Here is a 17077-nt window from a genome sequence, read left to right on the forward strand (position 1 = left end):
CACCACATTCATGTCCGATGACAACATCCATTAGATGGCATAATCTATCAGCAGCAGCAGAGATATAGACACCAGCACAATCTGCAACCCCGTGGCTTGGTATGTGTCTCATTCTATGATAACAAAAATCAAGCCAGGGCATCAACCTTGATGTAATGTGATGCATTGCAGCATGCCTACAGCAGGAATGCATGCACATTAAATAACACTACAAAACATTCAATAAGCAGACCAAAGCAAGCCCATGACCAATGCATTTAGATCCGTTTCTCCTCCTGCCCTCTACATTCATCGTGATTGTTAAATCACCACCAGCTGTGCAAAATTCCAACCAGGTATTTTTCAGCAACGATAATAATCTTATTTCGCAGCAAAATCTCTTTACTTGCGATTGAGAGACCACAGAAACCGATTGCAATAGTTAACGTTGGGATACCCTATTATTTTCTGTCCCTTATGCAACGAATAGAACGCAGTGCACAAGGAATATTCACAGATTGTGAATCTATTAGAAATATAGAAAATAGATGCAGGAGTAGGCCATTCAGCCCTTCGAGCCAGCACCGCCATTCAATATGATCATGGCTGATCATCCAAAATCAGATTTAAAATCTCGTGAAATACGACTTCCTTATGATGAGTCGGTTCAATACCCGAGCTGCAGTTCCAATTTAAATAGTGCATCTATATAAGAAGATAACTGCAGATGCTGGTACAAATCGAAGGTATTTATTCACAAAATGCTGGAGTGACTCAGCAGGTCAGGCAGCATCTCGGGAGAGAAGGAATGGGTGACGTTTTGGGTCGAGACCCTTCTTCAGACTGTTGACATCTGTTGGTGGATGAGCAGTTCATAGAGTCATAGAGAGTCATAGAGTCATACAGCGTCCAGTGGGCCGAAGTGCCTGTTTCCACGCTGTATTTCTAAAGTCTAAAGTAAAGTGAAGAGTGATCATGACCACCCCTCACATTTGAGTATGGCATCAGAGAGCCCTGATCAACTGAAGTCAATGGACATCAAGGGAAAAGTACTCCAATAAGTGGAAGCTGGTTATGGTTGTCAGAGATGAAATGTCCCAGCCCGATGACTTGCCCGTAGGAGTTCCTCAGGCCAATATCTTTGGTCCAACTATCTACAGCCTTGATTGACCTGCATTGACCTTCCATCCACGATAAGGTGAGTTGGGATATTTGCTGATGACTGAACAATATTAATTTCCCTTGGCGACTCCTCAGCAAATAAATCATTGCATGCCTGCGTTCAGCGAGATCTAAACAGCATTCAAGCATGGGCTGAGGAATGAATGTGACATTCGTGCCACAGAGGTGCCAGGCAATGAATATCTCCCAAAAGAGAAAACCTTACTGTCTTCACTTAACATTCAATGGCATTTCCATAGCTATGTTCACAGCATCAACATACTGCAGGTCATCCCTAAGTGGAAATTCAGCTGGATCTTCTACATAAATAATACATCTTTAAGAGATGGTCAGAGAACAGTAAGTGTATCCCTGGGATTTTCTAGTGGAGAGGGAGAGTTCCAATTAGCCCATGATAGACACAAAAAGTTGGAGTAACTCAGCGGGTCAGACAGCATCTCTGGAGAGAAGGAATAGGTCATGTTTCGGGTCGAGACCCTTCTTCAGACTGAGAGGGAAAAGGAAAACGAGAGATATAGACAGTAATATTAAGAGATATAGAACAAATGAATGATTGATATGCAAAAAGGTAACGATGATAAAGGAAACAGACCATTGTCAGCTGTGGGCTAAGTGAAAATGAGTTACAGACAATGAGATTCAACAAGAAGACTGTGAAGCTAGAACGACGGGTGGGAGAGACGAAGAGGGAGGGGATGCAGGGGTCACTTGAAGTTAGCCCATGATTTCTCTTCAAAGGAGAATTTAATAAATCTTAGTTCGAAACTTAGTGAGTGGGTGATCGATGGTCGGCGTGGATTCGATGGGCCAATGGACCTGTTTCCATGCTATATATTTTAATCGATTCAATCAATCAATGTTTATCATTTACATAATTATGATGTTCAAGAACAGTGCCTGACTTAAATTTATAAATCTCTGTCAGCTTTGGCTCAGTTCATAACACATTTCACAGTGGAAGTTTAGGTTTCAATCCCATACAGGAGGAGCAAGGACGCATAACATTCCAGTGTTGGTTTGAGGAGAATCACACCATCCTCGCTTGCCGGATAGGGATCTTCCATGAAAATGTTGGAAATCTCTGGTATTTTCATCTGTGGAAGCATTACCAGCTCCATGAAGATTCAAGAGTAGCAAAGTAAGAACATCACAACTTCTGGCATCAAAGCAAGAGTTGGCCATTAGGAAATTCAAGACATTCACCAACCACCAGGTTAAGAAATTTCTCCTCATCTCTTCCTGAATGCCTGACTCACAATTGTAAGGATCATTAGAAGAGCCATCTTTTGGATGAGGTGCGAAACTGTGATGCAAAATATCTCATGGCGCTAATTTGAAGAAGAGTTGAGGAGTAATCCTTATTGATACAATCAATATTTCTCCCTTAATTAACAACATGATGTTGCCAGGACTTGAGGGTGTGAGCTACAAGGGAGAGTTGAATAGGCTGTGACACTATTGCTTGGCGTGCAGGAGGATGAGGGATGATCTTATATAGGTGTATAAAATCATGAGAGGATTAGATTGGGTAGAAGCACAGAATCTCTTGCCTAGAGAATCGAGAACCAGAGTGCATAGTTTTATGAAGAAGGGGGGAAAGATCTTATAGGAATCTGAGGGGTAACTTTTTCACACAAAGAATGATGGGTGCATGGTACAAGCTGCCGGAGGAGGTAGATGAGGCAGGGACTATCGCAATGTTTAGGAAGCAATTAGACAGGTAAATGGATAGGACAGATTTAGAGAAATATGAGCCAAACGCAGGCAAGTGAGACTTGTGTGGATGCTACTTGCTGGTCAGTGTGGGCAGGTTTCCATGCTGTATGACTCTAATTAGCATCACTTAAAAACAGGTCACTTGCATCATGATAATTAATGGGAGCTGGTTTGTGTAAATTGGATTTCCCACATTAGTGCAGTGACTATATTTTAAGAAGTGCTTAACTTCGAAAGGTCCCATAATAGCTTATGCAAACGTAAGTCTGTCTTCCTTGCAGCTAATCTGGCATATTATGTTTGATTCCACAATGACTTTCAATTTAGAAACATAGAAATATAAAAACATAGAAACTTAGAAACATATAAAATAGGTGCAGGAGTAGCCCATTCGGGCCTTCAAGCCAGCACCTCCATTCAATATGAGCACGGCTGATCATCCAGAATCAGTACCCCGTTCCTGCTTTCTCCCCATATCCCTTGATTCCATTAGCCCTTGGAGCTATATCTAACTTATTTTACTTTGCACTTTGTCCCTTGTTATCTTGTCCTCAGATTATTTATTCTTCTGAGCATTGCAAGTATCTCCCTTCCACTTTGATTCCCTGTGATTTTATTTATTTAATTCTCTTTAAAACTCAAGTTGATTTTTCAGCACAAAGACCTCTAATGCCTGACACAGAAATAATCCCGAAAAGTCAGCCATTCCTTCTCTCCAGAGATACTGCCTGTCCCGCTGAGTTACTCCAGCATTTTGCGTCTATCTTCCATCTTCTTGATGTTCCATTCCAATTCTCACACCATCCTCGCTTGCCGGATAGGGATCTTCCATGAAAATGTTGGAAATCTCTGGTATTTTCATCTGTGGAAGCATTACCAGCTCCATGAAGATTCAAAAGTAGCAAAGTAAGAACATCACAACTTCTGGCACCAAAGCAAGAGTAGGCCATTAGGAAATTCAAGACATTCACCAACCACCAGGTTAAGAAATTTCTTCTCATCTCTTCCTGAATGCCTGACTCACAATTGTAAGGATCATTATCCGCCAATTAGACATTGCATTCGAAACGTCATCTATCCGTGTCCTTCAGAGATGCTTCCTGACTGCTGAGTTACTCCAGCACTTTGTGTTTTTGTTTGTAAACCAGCAACTGCAGTTTCTTTTTTTTACACAACACCAATGTTGGGCGTCTGGGTTCCCAGTCCTCAGAAGCTTTTAGATCACCCATTTGAATTAATGTGTCCCAGAAAACTATTTGAATATTAAGAAGTGCTTTGGCCACTACAATGTGCTTCCATTGTAAATAGGAAATTCTGCAAATATACTTTGCTGCTCTCAACATGCTAAAGCTGAGTCATAGGTTAGATAAAGCTATAGTTACTTAGATAATTATAGCCATTAAATCTGTAGTTGAGTGTTTATTGTTGTCTTTGTGTTTGAAATATATATAATCTTGATTACTGTGAGATTGGGAGATTTTACAGAGAACATCTCCGATAGAAATTCTGTTTTTCGTAAGGACTAAAGACCTTTATATCTATAAGCTACAGCCTCCAAGTTACTCAATTCATAAAGATCACAATCAGTAACCCGATGACCACTGAGCAATAATCTGAGTGATCAGGCAAAGTGAGCTGTGGAAGCAGACATGGCTGCCAAAGAAACATATGGTTGAAATCAAGATTCGCACAATAGGCTGTGGCAGGGAGAACCTTTGAGCTGGTGGACGTTCAGTTTAATGAATGGATAATAGGCTGGTTAAGGCTAGCTCCTTTCAAATACTGTGATATGACTGCATCCCATTCTCCGCCATCATTTTGCAAATGGCGACTCTCAGAGGCATCAGCAACAAGACTGGAGATTACAGAAATCTATCGAAGACACATCTCTCTCCTTCATGCCTCCGTATGCATGAAAATCAACAAAAGCCTAAACCTTGGAGGGAGACCTGTGGCGTCCACATAGATGTGGGGGCGGAATATCAGCCACCAGCGGATCGCCGGAGATGGACTCAAAATGCTGGGGTAACTCAGCGGGACAGGCAGCATCTCTGGATAGAAGGAATGGGTGACGTTTTGGGTAGCGACCCTTCTTCAGACTGAGAGTCAAGGGAGATGGAAACAATAGACAATAGACAATAGGTGCAGGAGGAGGCCATTCGGCCCTTCGAGCCAGCACCGCCATTCAATGTGATCATGGCTGATCATTCTCAAACAGTACCCCGTTCCTGCCTTCTCCCCATACCCCCTGACTCCGCTATCCTTAAGGGCTCTATCTAGCTCTCTCTTGAATTGAGATAGAGAGAACTCTCGTTGGAGAGAGGAGGAGAACTTCTTCAAAGTAGGCATGCCTTGAGGAGATTTCGCAGTGGAGCAGACGGAATGTGTAGGAAGGAACTGCAGATGCTGGTTTACACTGAAGATAGATATGCCTACTTGAAGATAGATATGCCTCCTCCTCTCTCTGACGCGAGTTGTACAACATTCTCTCTATCTCTCGTTTTCACACCTTACCCTTCTATATCTCTTGTTTCCCTCCCCCAGTCTCTCAGTCTGAAGAAGGGTCTCAACCCGAAGCATCACCCATTCCTTCTGTCCAGAGATGCTGCCTGTCCCACTGATTTAATCCAGCATTTTGTGTCCATCTTCGGTGTAAACCAGCATCTGCACTTCCTTCCTACACCAGTGGATCACAGTTGCCTAGACAGTTGCCATGCAGGTAGACTGGGAAAATCAGGTTGGTAATGGACCCCAGGAAAGAGAGTTTGTGGAGTGCCTCCGAGATGGATTCTTAGAACAGCTTGTACTGGAGCCTACCAGGGAGAAGGCAATTCTGGATTTAGTGTTATGTAATGAACCTGATCTGATAAAGGGACTCGAGGTAAATGAGTCATTAGGAGGCAGTGACCACAATATGATAAGTTTTACTTTAGAAATGGAGAGGGAGAAGGGAAAATCGGAGGTGTCAGTATTACAGTGTAGCAAAGGGGATTACAGAGGCATGAGGCAGGAGTTGGCCAAAATTGACTGGAAGGAGGCCCTAGCAGGGAAGACTGTGGAACAGCAATGGCAGGTATTCCTGGAAATAATGCAGAAGTTGCAGGATCAATTTATCCCAAAGAGGAGGAAAGATTCTAAGGAGAGTAAGAGGCACAAGGGAAGTCAAGGACAACATAAAAATAAAAGGGAAGAAGTATAACATAGCAAAGAAGAGTGGGAAGCCAGAGGATTGGGACTCTTTTAAAGAGCAACAGAAGATAACTGAAAAGGCAATACGGGGAGAAAAGATGAGGTACGAGGGTAAACTAGCCAATAATATAAAGGAGGATAGTAAAAGCTTTTTTAGGTACGTGAAGAGGAAAAAAATAGTCAAGGCAAATGTGGGTCCCTTGAAGACAGAAGCAGGGGAATTTATTATGGGGAACAAGGAAATGGCAGAAGAGTTGAACCGGTACTTTGGATCTGTCTTCACTGAGGAGCATACAAACAATCTCCCAGATGTTCTAGTGGCCAGAGATCCTAGGGTGACAGAGGAACTGGAGGAAATCCACATTAGGCAGGAAAAAGTTTTGAGTAGACTGATGGGACTCAAGGCTGATAAATCCCCAGGGCCTGATGGTCTGCATCCCAGGGTGCTTAAGGAGGTGGCTCTAGAAATTGTGGACGCATTAGTGATTATTTTCCAATGTTCTATAGATTCCAGGTCAGTTCCTGTGGATTGGAGGGTAGCTAATGCTATCCCACTTTTCAAGAAAGGAGGGAGAGAGAAAACGGGAAATTATAGACCAGTTAGTTTGACATCAGTGGTGGGGAAGATGCTGGAGTCAATTATAAAAGACGAAATTGCGGAGCATTTGGATCGCAGTAACAGGATCGTTCCGAGTCAGCATGGATTTACGAAGGGGAAATCGTGCTTGACTAATCTACTGGAATTTTTTGAGGATGTAACTAGGAAAATTGACAGGGGAGAGCCGGTGGATGTGGTGTACCTCGACTTTCAGAAAGCCTTCGACAAGGTCCCACATAGGAGGTTGGTGGGCAGAATTAGAGCACATGGTATTGGAGGTAGGGTACCGACATGGATAGAAAATTGGTTGACAGACAGAAAGCAAAGAGTGGGGATAAATGGGTCCCTTTTAGAATGGCAGGCAGTAACTAGTGGGGTACCGCAAGGCTCGGTGCTGGGACCGCAACTATTTACGATATACATTAATGACTAGGATGAAGGGATTAAAAGTAACATTAGCAAATTTGCAGATGATACAAAGCTGGGTGGTAGTGTGAACTGTGAGGAAGATGCTATGAGGTTGCAGGGTGACTTGGACAGGTTGTGTGAGTGGGCGGATGCATGGCAGATGCAGTTTAATGTGGATAAGTGTGAGGTTATCCACTTTGGTGGTAAGAATAGGAAGGCAGATTATTATTTGAATGGTGTCAAGTTAGGAAAAGGGGACGTACAACGGGATCTGGGTGTCTTAGTGCATCAGTCACTGACAGGAAGCATGCAGGTACAGCAGGCAGTGAAGAAAGCCAATGGAATGTTGGCATTCATAACGAGAGGAGTTGAGTATAGGAGCAAAGAGGTCCTTCTGCAGTTGTACAGGGCCCTAGTGAGACCGCACCTGGAGTACTGTGTGCAGTTTTGGTCTCCAAATTTGAGGAAGGATATTCTTGCTATTGAGGGCGTGCAGCATAGGTTTACTAGGTTAATTCCCGGAATGGCGGGACTGTCATATGTTGAAATACTAGAGCGACTAGGTTTGTATACACTGGAATTTAGAAGGATGAGAGGGGATCTTATCGAAACGTATAAGATTATTAAGGGGTTGGACATGTTAGAGGCAGGAAACATGTTCCCAATGTTGGGGGAGTCCAGAACCAGGGGCCACAGTTTAAGAATAAGGGGTAGGCCATTTAGAACAGAGATGAGGAAAAACTTTTTTAGTCAGAGAGTTGTGAATCTGTGGAATTCTCTGCCTCAGAGGGCAGTGGAGGCCAATTCTCTGAATACATTCAAGAGTGAGCTAGATAGAGCTCTTAAGGATAGCGGAGTCAGGGGGTATGGGGAGAAAGCAGGAACGGGGTACTGATTGAGAATGATCAGCCATGATCACATTGAATGGCGGTGCTGGCTCGAAGGGCCGAATGGCCTCCTCCTGCACCTATTGTCTATTGTCTATTGTCTATTGGTCAGCATTAAATGCAGTACACTATCGCATCAGGATATTCTACTCTGCCTCTAAAATTCAATCCATTAAAATAAAATGGATTCCTGAGGCAGGATATAAAGAACTGAGGGCATAATGCGTGTTTAATACTGCACAAACAAATGGCAAATAACGTTCCTCTGCTGCAATCCCACCATATTTTATACTGGATCTCGGAAAATAAATACCATTGTTCTTTCATTTTGTATTGTTGAGCAAATCAAGGAGTTCTGCTCTTTCACTCGTTCAAGTTCTGACACCAGCTTTTCCATACAAGCAGTTTTTTTAATGTCTTAGCATTCTTGGAGGACTGATGTCAATTCTATCCTAATTTCAGTGTCTGGTGCTCCAAGTTCACGAGGTGTTTATTCAAGTGGGTCTTAATGCCTGCAAGCTTTTACTGAGAACATATGACCTTTGGGTTTTCTATAATCCCTCACCTCCTCCAACTGAAGATATTGCTTGCTATTTTATCACCTGGTGCTTCAATATTTTGCAGTTCAAGTATTCCTCCATCAAACTATATTTGCCAGCAGTGCCTTTCCATTATCAAACTCCAGGGCAACGTTGAACTCTCGACAGAGAATGTATTCTCAGTGCAACAATGGTGCTCAATGACTATTGTTGTATCCAAGGTTCAAACTTCCATGTAAATTCATTGTAGCTCACTCCATCCTCGCATCAAATTGCCCTTGGTAAGAAAAAATTGAAGCTTTCACTGAAATTATCACCACTTTTAGTCTTTTTGTTAATGCAAAGCGAGTTTTATTCAATGCATTAGAACTTAGCAATGTAAAAATCTAATTTGGAAGGTGCAATAGGATTGGTACAAGAATGGCAATTGTGAATTAAACAGCCTTGGAATCCTTTTCATTTTGATTTGAAACTTGCTGAATCTATCTCTTAAACGCTTCCTTGGTGATGTCATTAAGAGGCAAGAAATGTTATTAAGACTGGCTGTTTTTTTCTCTTGTTAGTTATAAACTGTTGTTGGAAATGTTCTGCCACCAGATGAAGATTGCAGATGAGTGCAGAGTTACCGATCTCCACTTTCTCTTTGCCCTCCACTTACTGCCTCACCCCTGTCCTAATCATTACTCCCCCAATTGCTGCCTCACTGTCCCACTCTAACTGGTGCCTTGTTTCTTTTCCAGATTCATTCGTCACCTTTTAAAATACCATATCTACCGAGCAAATAACTAGAGTAGGCAAATAACTACAGATGCTGGTTTAAACCGAAGATGGACACAAAAAGCTGGAGTAATTCAGCGGGTCAAGCAGCATCTCTGGAGAGAAGGAATATGTGATGTTTTGGGTCGATACACCTTTTTTAAAGAGATACAGCGTGGAAACAGGCCCTTCGGCCCACCGAGTCCATACCGACCAGCGATCTCTGCACATTAACATTATCCTACACACACTAGGGACAATTTACATTTATAGCAAGCAAATTAACCCACAAACCTGTGCATCTTTGGAATAGAAACATAGAAACATAGAAAATAGGTGCAGGAGGAGGCCATTCGGCCCTTCATTGTGATCATGGCTGATCATCCAAAATCAGTACCCCGTTCCTGCCTTTTCCCCATATCCCTTGATTCCGTTAGTCCAAAGCGCTATGTCTAACTCTCTCTTAAATTCATCAAATGTGGAGGAACCCAAAGATCTCGGAGAAGACCCACGCAGGTCACGGGGAGAACGTACAAACTCCAGACAGACAGCACGCGTAGTCAGGATCTTCAGACTGAGAGCCAGGGGAAGGGGAAACAAGAGATATAGACAGTGATGTGGAGAGATATAAAACAAATGAATGAAAGATATGCAAAAAAGTAACAATGATAAAGGAAACAGGCCATTTTTTGTTGTACGTTAGGTGAGAACAAGAACAGACAATGAGACTCAACAAGACAACTTTGTAGCTGGTATGACATGGGTGGGGGGAGGGATGAAGGGAGAGGGAATGCAGGGGATACTAAATAACTAGTTCGAACTAGTATATGTCTTCTCTTTATTGGTCAATTCCTCATTACAATTGGATCCCACGGAAGTTCATATGCACAACTCCGGCACACGATGCACACAACAAGGTCAAGAAACGATGTGCTGGAAGAAGTCCACATTTCAGCAGAGTTCCTCCAGCACTTTGTGTTTTGCCCAGGATTCCAGCATCTGTCACCTCTTGTGTGCACCCAGAATAAGATGCTGATTACATGCAAAAATAGCACATTGCAAAAAAATCATCCATTTTCAAGAGTCATCTTCAGGTTTACGTGGCTCACATTTTATGATAAGATTATTACCTAAGATTATTTTTTTAGATAACAGATTAAAAATGAATGGAATAGGAATGCCTGCCCCCAAAACCCAGCAATGAACCACCATAGGACATCTGCTTGAAATCTGTAATACACAACAATGGCCAACAGTCTAACACGTGGTGAAAAGTATTTTGCAATATATTACTTTCTTGCATGCCCTTTCCATAGATACATAGACAATAGGTGCAGGAGGAGGCCATTCGGCCCTTCGAGCCAGCACCACCACCATCCAATGTGATCATGGCTGATCATTCTCAATCAGTACCCCGTTCCTGCCTTCTCCCCATGACCCCTTGATTCCACTAGCCCTAAGAGCCATATCTAACTCTCTTTTGAATGCATCCAGTGAACTAGCCTCCACTGCATTCTGAGGCAGAGAATTCCACAAATTCACAATTCTCTGCGTGAAAAAGTTTTTTGCTCATCTCATATCATCATATATATATACAGCCGGAAACAGGCCTTTTCGGCCCACCAAGTCCGTGCCGCCCAGCGATCCCCGTACATTAACACTATCCTACACCCACTAGGGACAATTTTTACATTTACCCAGCCAATTAACCTACATACCTGTACGTCTTTGGAGTGTGGGAGGAAACCGAAGATCTCGGAGAAAACCCACGCAGGTCACGGGGAGAACGTACAAACTCCTTACAGTGCAGCACCCGTAGTCAGGATCGAACCTGAGTCTCCGGCGCTGCATTCGCTGTAAAGCAGCAACTCTACCGCTGCGCTACCGTGCCGCCCTCAGTTGTAAATGGCCTACCCCTTATTCTTAAAGTGTGACCCCTGGTTCTGGGCTCCTTCAACATCGGGAACATGTTTCCTGCATCTAGCCTGTCCAATCCCTTAATAATTTTATAAGGTTCTATAAAATCCCCTCTCATCCTTCTAAATTCCAGTTCGAACTGGATTGTGTAGAGTGTATAGTTTTCTCTTTTTCAAAGGATAAAATAAATACATAAAGACAGGTGTAAATATATCTGCAAGCAGAGAAATTTATCACCCACATAAATATGAGTCGTAAAAGACTGAGTAGCAGTTCAGTAAACCTTGTTGGGCACTCACTTCCACCTTGACTGGAAACTCATGGAGAAAGGTAAAAGAATAAAGCAGGGAACACTAAAATGATATAGTTGCTACTGATATTCACTCACGTGAAGCACGTGTATGTGGATTTTAAAGATCCCAATATTTCTTTCATCATCTTTCTTAGACACATTTTGTCCAGATTTCCTTCGATAAGGAAATCAAATTCTCCTCTTTATTTATCAGCTCTTTGCTGAAGGGCGATGTTATACCAACGTACTTAAATATGTTAAATGGTTCCCGAGATGATGCTCTTTCAATCTCATTCCTTGCCAGGGAGGTAAATGGTTGAGACCTCATGTGTGGTAAAGTCCCCACGAGGTAATTTTTTCTTTCGAAAGCACGTTAGGAGATTAGCTTATTAGTGCAATCCAGGAGAAGTGATCGTTTCGAATGAAGGCAACCATGCAGGCTGTCAGGTACGGTGTTAGCTCGGGTGCTGGTTCACTCCGAGACCCTTGTGTACCACCTGCAAAAAACAATTCCAATCCCACTCACTTTACTTCCCCAGGAAATCCTCCCACATTGCCTCTTTTTTGGCAGGGAGCTATGGTGGAAATTCTTGCTTAAAGATCACATGGCAATGAGAATTACAATTGATATGGAACATTCCCAACATGGAGAATGACCATCGTCCTTTTCACACCTTAACTTCTCTTTGTACCCATTCAGCTTCCCACTCCCCTGAAGATGTGCAGCACTTTGGTCAACGTGGGTTGTTTTTAAATGTGCTATACAAATAAAATTGACTTGACTTGACTTGACTTGACTCTCAGTCTGAAAAAGGTTCTCGACTAAAGAGTCACTATTTGCATTTGTGTGCATTTCTCATCATCTTTATTTGTTACTCGTTAATCAAAAATCAGACTAAATGGGTGAAATTGTCAGCTTGTGCACTCTCTCATTGTCCACGAATTCATTTTGCAGCTGGTGAATTCAGATATGTGGGATAACAATAGCGGGATTGCAATAATACAACTAAATTGTGTATTGCCCGTATTTGTATCAGTAATACCATTCACATTGCAATCTTCTTCTCAAACCATCCAATAAATAATAGCAAGTTCACAGAGAAAACCTTTCTTTTCATGGAGAGAAACGCAGAGTTTCATGCAAGAGGGAGGTGCTGAGTCCAGACAGGAATTGAAGGGTCCAGGATGGATTTGGAAATGGAGGCAAGAAAGGAAGGTCAGGTTTTCAGGAGTCGGCTTTGAGTTTAATTAAAGACATAAAGGCAGGCTTCATAGAAGAAATGAATCAATAAGGATTGGGATAAGGGAAATAGATCACAAATGAATGGCATAGGACAGAAGATAGACACGGAATGCTGGAGTAACTCAGCGGGACAGGCAACATCAGAGATGAGCAATCTTAGGATCAGCCGAAAACTGAACCTTAGAACAGAGCTGGATTTGGAGGACAGATTATCTGTGTCATGTATGCTTTTTTTTTATTTGTGCAGACATGGGAACAATAATCCACCTTGGAATGGTAGGTCTCTGTACTTTCACTGGAGCATTCAAAGATTATCTGAATGGTACCTGTTGCACAATTAAAATGCACTAAGTCCTCAAACATCGCAACATGATTTGTTCCATAGATGTGTATTCATAAGTGACTAAATGCACATCACAGTCCCAATATCACAGTTCCACTGGGTGGCGCCAGCAATGGCTGACTCGCCAACAGTCTGTCTGCCCCTTCCTTCTTTGTTGTTTTATAGTATGTGTTAAATATATGTTTTAGTGTTCTTTAGCTTGTTTTATGTGGAGGATAGAAACATAGAAACATAGAAAATAGGTGCAGGAGTAGGCCACTCGGCCCTTCGAGCCTGCACCGCCATTCAATATGATCATGGCTGATCATCCAGCTCAGTAGCCTGTACCTGCCTTCTCTCCATACCCCCTGATCCCTTTAGCAAAAAGGGCCACATCTAACTCCCTCTTAAATATAGCCAATGAACTGGCCTCAACTACCTTCTGTGGCAGAGAATTCCACAGACTCACCACTCTCTGTGTGAAGAAATGTTTTCTCATCTCGGTCCTAAAAGACTTCCCCCTTATCCTTAAGCTGTGACCCCTGGTTCTGGACTCTCCCAACATCGGGAACAATCTTCCCGCATCTAGCCTCTCCAACCCCTTAAGAATTTTATATGTTTCTATAAGATCCCCCCTCAGTCTTCTAAATTCCAGCGAGTACAAGCCCAGTCTATCCAGTCTTTCCTCATATGCAAGTCCCGCCATCCCAGGCATTAATCTGGTGAACCTTCTCTGTACTCCCTCTAAGGCAAGAACGTCTTTCCTCAGGTTAGGAGACCAAAACTGCACACAATACTCCAGGTGCGGTCTCACCAAGGCCCTGTACAACTGCAGCAGAACCTCCCTGCTCCTAAACTCAAATCCTCTTGCTATGAATGCCAAATAGATGAGGGGTGGGAGAGTTGGTGGAAACCTTTTTAAAACCTCTTACCTCAACAGAGATGCGATCTTTTTCCCATATCGTATCTCCATCCGCACTGCGGCCTAACATCGAGGAGTTAGCGGCCCCTGTTGGAGACCGACTTCAGGAGCTCCAACCGCGAGAACCTGCGGGACTTTAACATCATGGAGCCCGCGATCCCTCTGCCAGGGATCGACCTCAGAGCTCCAACTACGGAAGCCTGCAGATTTTAACATTGTGGAGCTCGCGGTCCCTGGTTAGGGACCAACTTTGGGCGCTCCAAGCCGCAGGAGCTTCGACCGCCCCGATCGCGGGGGTTTCAATCCTCCCGATGCGGGGGCTTCGATCGCCGGCTGCATGAGCTTCAATCGCCCCGACTGAGGAATAAGGAGGAAGAAGATTGGACTTTATTGCCTTCTATCACAGTGGGGAATCCACTGTGGTGAATGTTTATGTTAACTTTTATGTCGTTTTGTGTCTTGTTGCTTTTTTTTAGTATTGCTGTATGGCAATTTGAATATCACTGTACCTTAATCGGTACACGTGACAATAAAAGACCTTTGAAACCTTTGATATCCAATAGTCCCAATATGACATTGTTCTGTCATGTTTAACCTGCATCAAGTCAAAATGTTAAAAACTATTAAATATTGCCTTTAGGGCAGCGGCAGAAACTGGAAATTTGTGAGGCATTGTGAGTCAATGAAAAAATCTCTACTTTGCACTGCAAGGGGCTTTGCTAGCCATTTAAATGAAAAACTTGAAGAAATGAAGTTTAAACCTGTTGTCAAGTAAAGGCATAGAGACACATGTTGCACAATTATGAGACGTGGGTAGGCTTTTCCCTTTGAGAGTGGGGAAGATTCCAACAAGGGGACATAGCTTCAGAATTGAGGGACAAGGGTTTAGGGGTAACATGAGGGGGAACTTCTTTACTCAGAGGGTGGTGGCTGTATGGAATGGGCTTCCGGTGGAAGTGGTGGAGGCTGGCTCGATTTTATTATTTAAGAGTAAATTGGATAAGTATATGGATAGGAGGGGATTAGAGGGTTATGGTCTGAGTGCAGGTAGATGAGACTAGGTCAGGGAGAATGGTCGGCGTGGACTGGTAGGGCCGGACAGGCCTGTTTCCATGCTGTAGTTGTTATATGTTATATGTTATATGTTATATGGAATTGGGCTATAGACCCATTATGAAATTGCATGGAAAAACAGACTGAACGACTATTTCTGTTTCTGTTCCTCAAACTAAAATACATTATAGATATCAAAAATCCAAGCAACCTACCGATATTGTTTTCAATATGCCTTTGTGAGACAATATAGTCAATGGATAGTCAATTGAGCAATCCATTGCAAACTGAACTGAACTGAATTAATGTCAATCGCAATAATCTGCAACTCCAAGCAGTTAAAAATAGTCATCATACCATTCCCCAAACGTTCATGCAGTACTATGAGCCATCACAACAATTCTGTTTTGTAATCTTATCAGGTATTGCAACTTGTCATATCAGGAAAATGTGATTTTTCTAATTAGCCAAACCTCGCAAGTTGTGAATTCGCATTGTAGGATGTTGTCTGTGAAGAAGATGTGAACTCTGACAATGATAGACATTGAAAATATTATTTGGAAGAAGATGTTTATGCATTACAGAGGTTGTGAAATTGAGCACAAAGCTTTTCCATTGAGTTAACAACGTATCTCAATCCATGTGTAGGGCAGAACTGCAGATGCTTGTTAAAACCGAAGATAGGCACAAAATGCTGGAGTAACTCAGCTAGACAGGGAGCATCTCTGGAGAGAAGGAATTGGTGATGTTTCGGATCTGAGATCTGAAGAAGGATCTTGACCCAAAACGTCACCCATTCCTTCTCTCCAGAGATGCTGCCTGTCCCGCTGTGTTACTCCAGCATTTTGTATCTCAATCCATGGCAGGATGCATCACTGTGACACAACCCATTCACACTTAAGAAGCTCTGCTCCACTCTGCCACCATAATCATTGTGATCTGTCAATGCCAGAGACATTTTCCACTGCTGCTCAATCAGCCTAAAACTGAACCTTAGAACGGAGTTGGATTTGGAGGACAGATTATCTGTGTCATGTTTGCTTTTCTCTTTAATATGCGCAGCCATGGGAACAATAGTCCACCTTGGAATGGTAGGTCTCTGTACTTTTACTGGAGCATTCAAAGATTATAGGGATGGTACCTGTAGCACAACTAAAGTGCATTAAGTCCTCAAACATTGCAACATGATTTGTTCCATAGATGTGACTAATTGCACATCACAGTCCCAATATCACAGTTCCACTGGGTGGCGCCAGCAATGGCTGCCTCGCCAACAGATGTCTGCCCCTTCCTTCTTTGTTGTCTTACAGTACGTGTTAAATGTATGTTTAAGTGTTCTTTAGCTTGTTTTATGTGGGGGGTGGGAGTGGGGGGGTTGGGGGAACCGTTTTTTTGATCTCTTACCTGGACCCTAACCAGGGATCGCGAGCTCCACGATGCTTATTTTCAGCCTCTGCTGGGCAGTGTCGGAATTAGGTGGCAGAGTATTTGGATAGAGCTGCATCCTCTGATGCAGATTCCCCACTGCCGCTCCTTCCATCAGTCTCTTTTTTTAAATATATCAAAAAATACTTTATTCAAGTAATAAATATTTACAAAACATCTTCTTTTTTAGCAACCCCATCCGACATTTCCGGAGGTTACACATTCCATACAGGCATTCACTTTCAAATTTACAGACATTTACACAGTATCCCTTATTTGGAGGGGCGTCTCCCTCCACCACACCCTGCCCCCCCCATGTCCAGCAGCGGAAGGACCCTAGACTGTGGTCCTCCCCCACAGGGCCTTGGCGTTGGCTGCACCGAGCTTCAGTGCGTCCCTCAGCACGTACTCCTGCAGTCTGCAGCGGGCCAGTCGGCAACATTCCCTGACGGACAGCTCGCTCCGCTGGGAGGTCAACAAGGATCGGGCAGACCAAAGAGTGCCTTTCACCGAGTTGATGACCTTCCAGCAGCACTCGATGTCAGTCTCCGAATGCGTCCCTGGGAACAGTCCGTAGATCACAGAGTCCTCTGTGACGGAGCTGTTCGGAATAAATCGTGACAAGGACCACTGCAAACCTCTCCAGACA

This window comes from Rhinoraja longicauda, chromosome 9 (assembly GCF_053455715.1).
Source record: "Rhinoraja longicauda isolate Sanriku21f chromosome 9, sRhiLon1.1, whole genome shotgun sequence".
Classification (NCBI taxonomy): domain Eukaryota; kingdom Metazoa; phylum Chordata; class Chondrichthyes; order Rajiformes; family Arhynchobatidae; genus Rhinoraja; species Rhinoraja longicauda.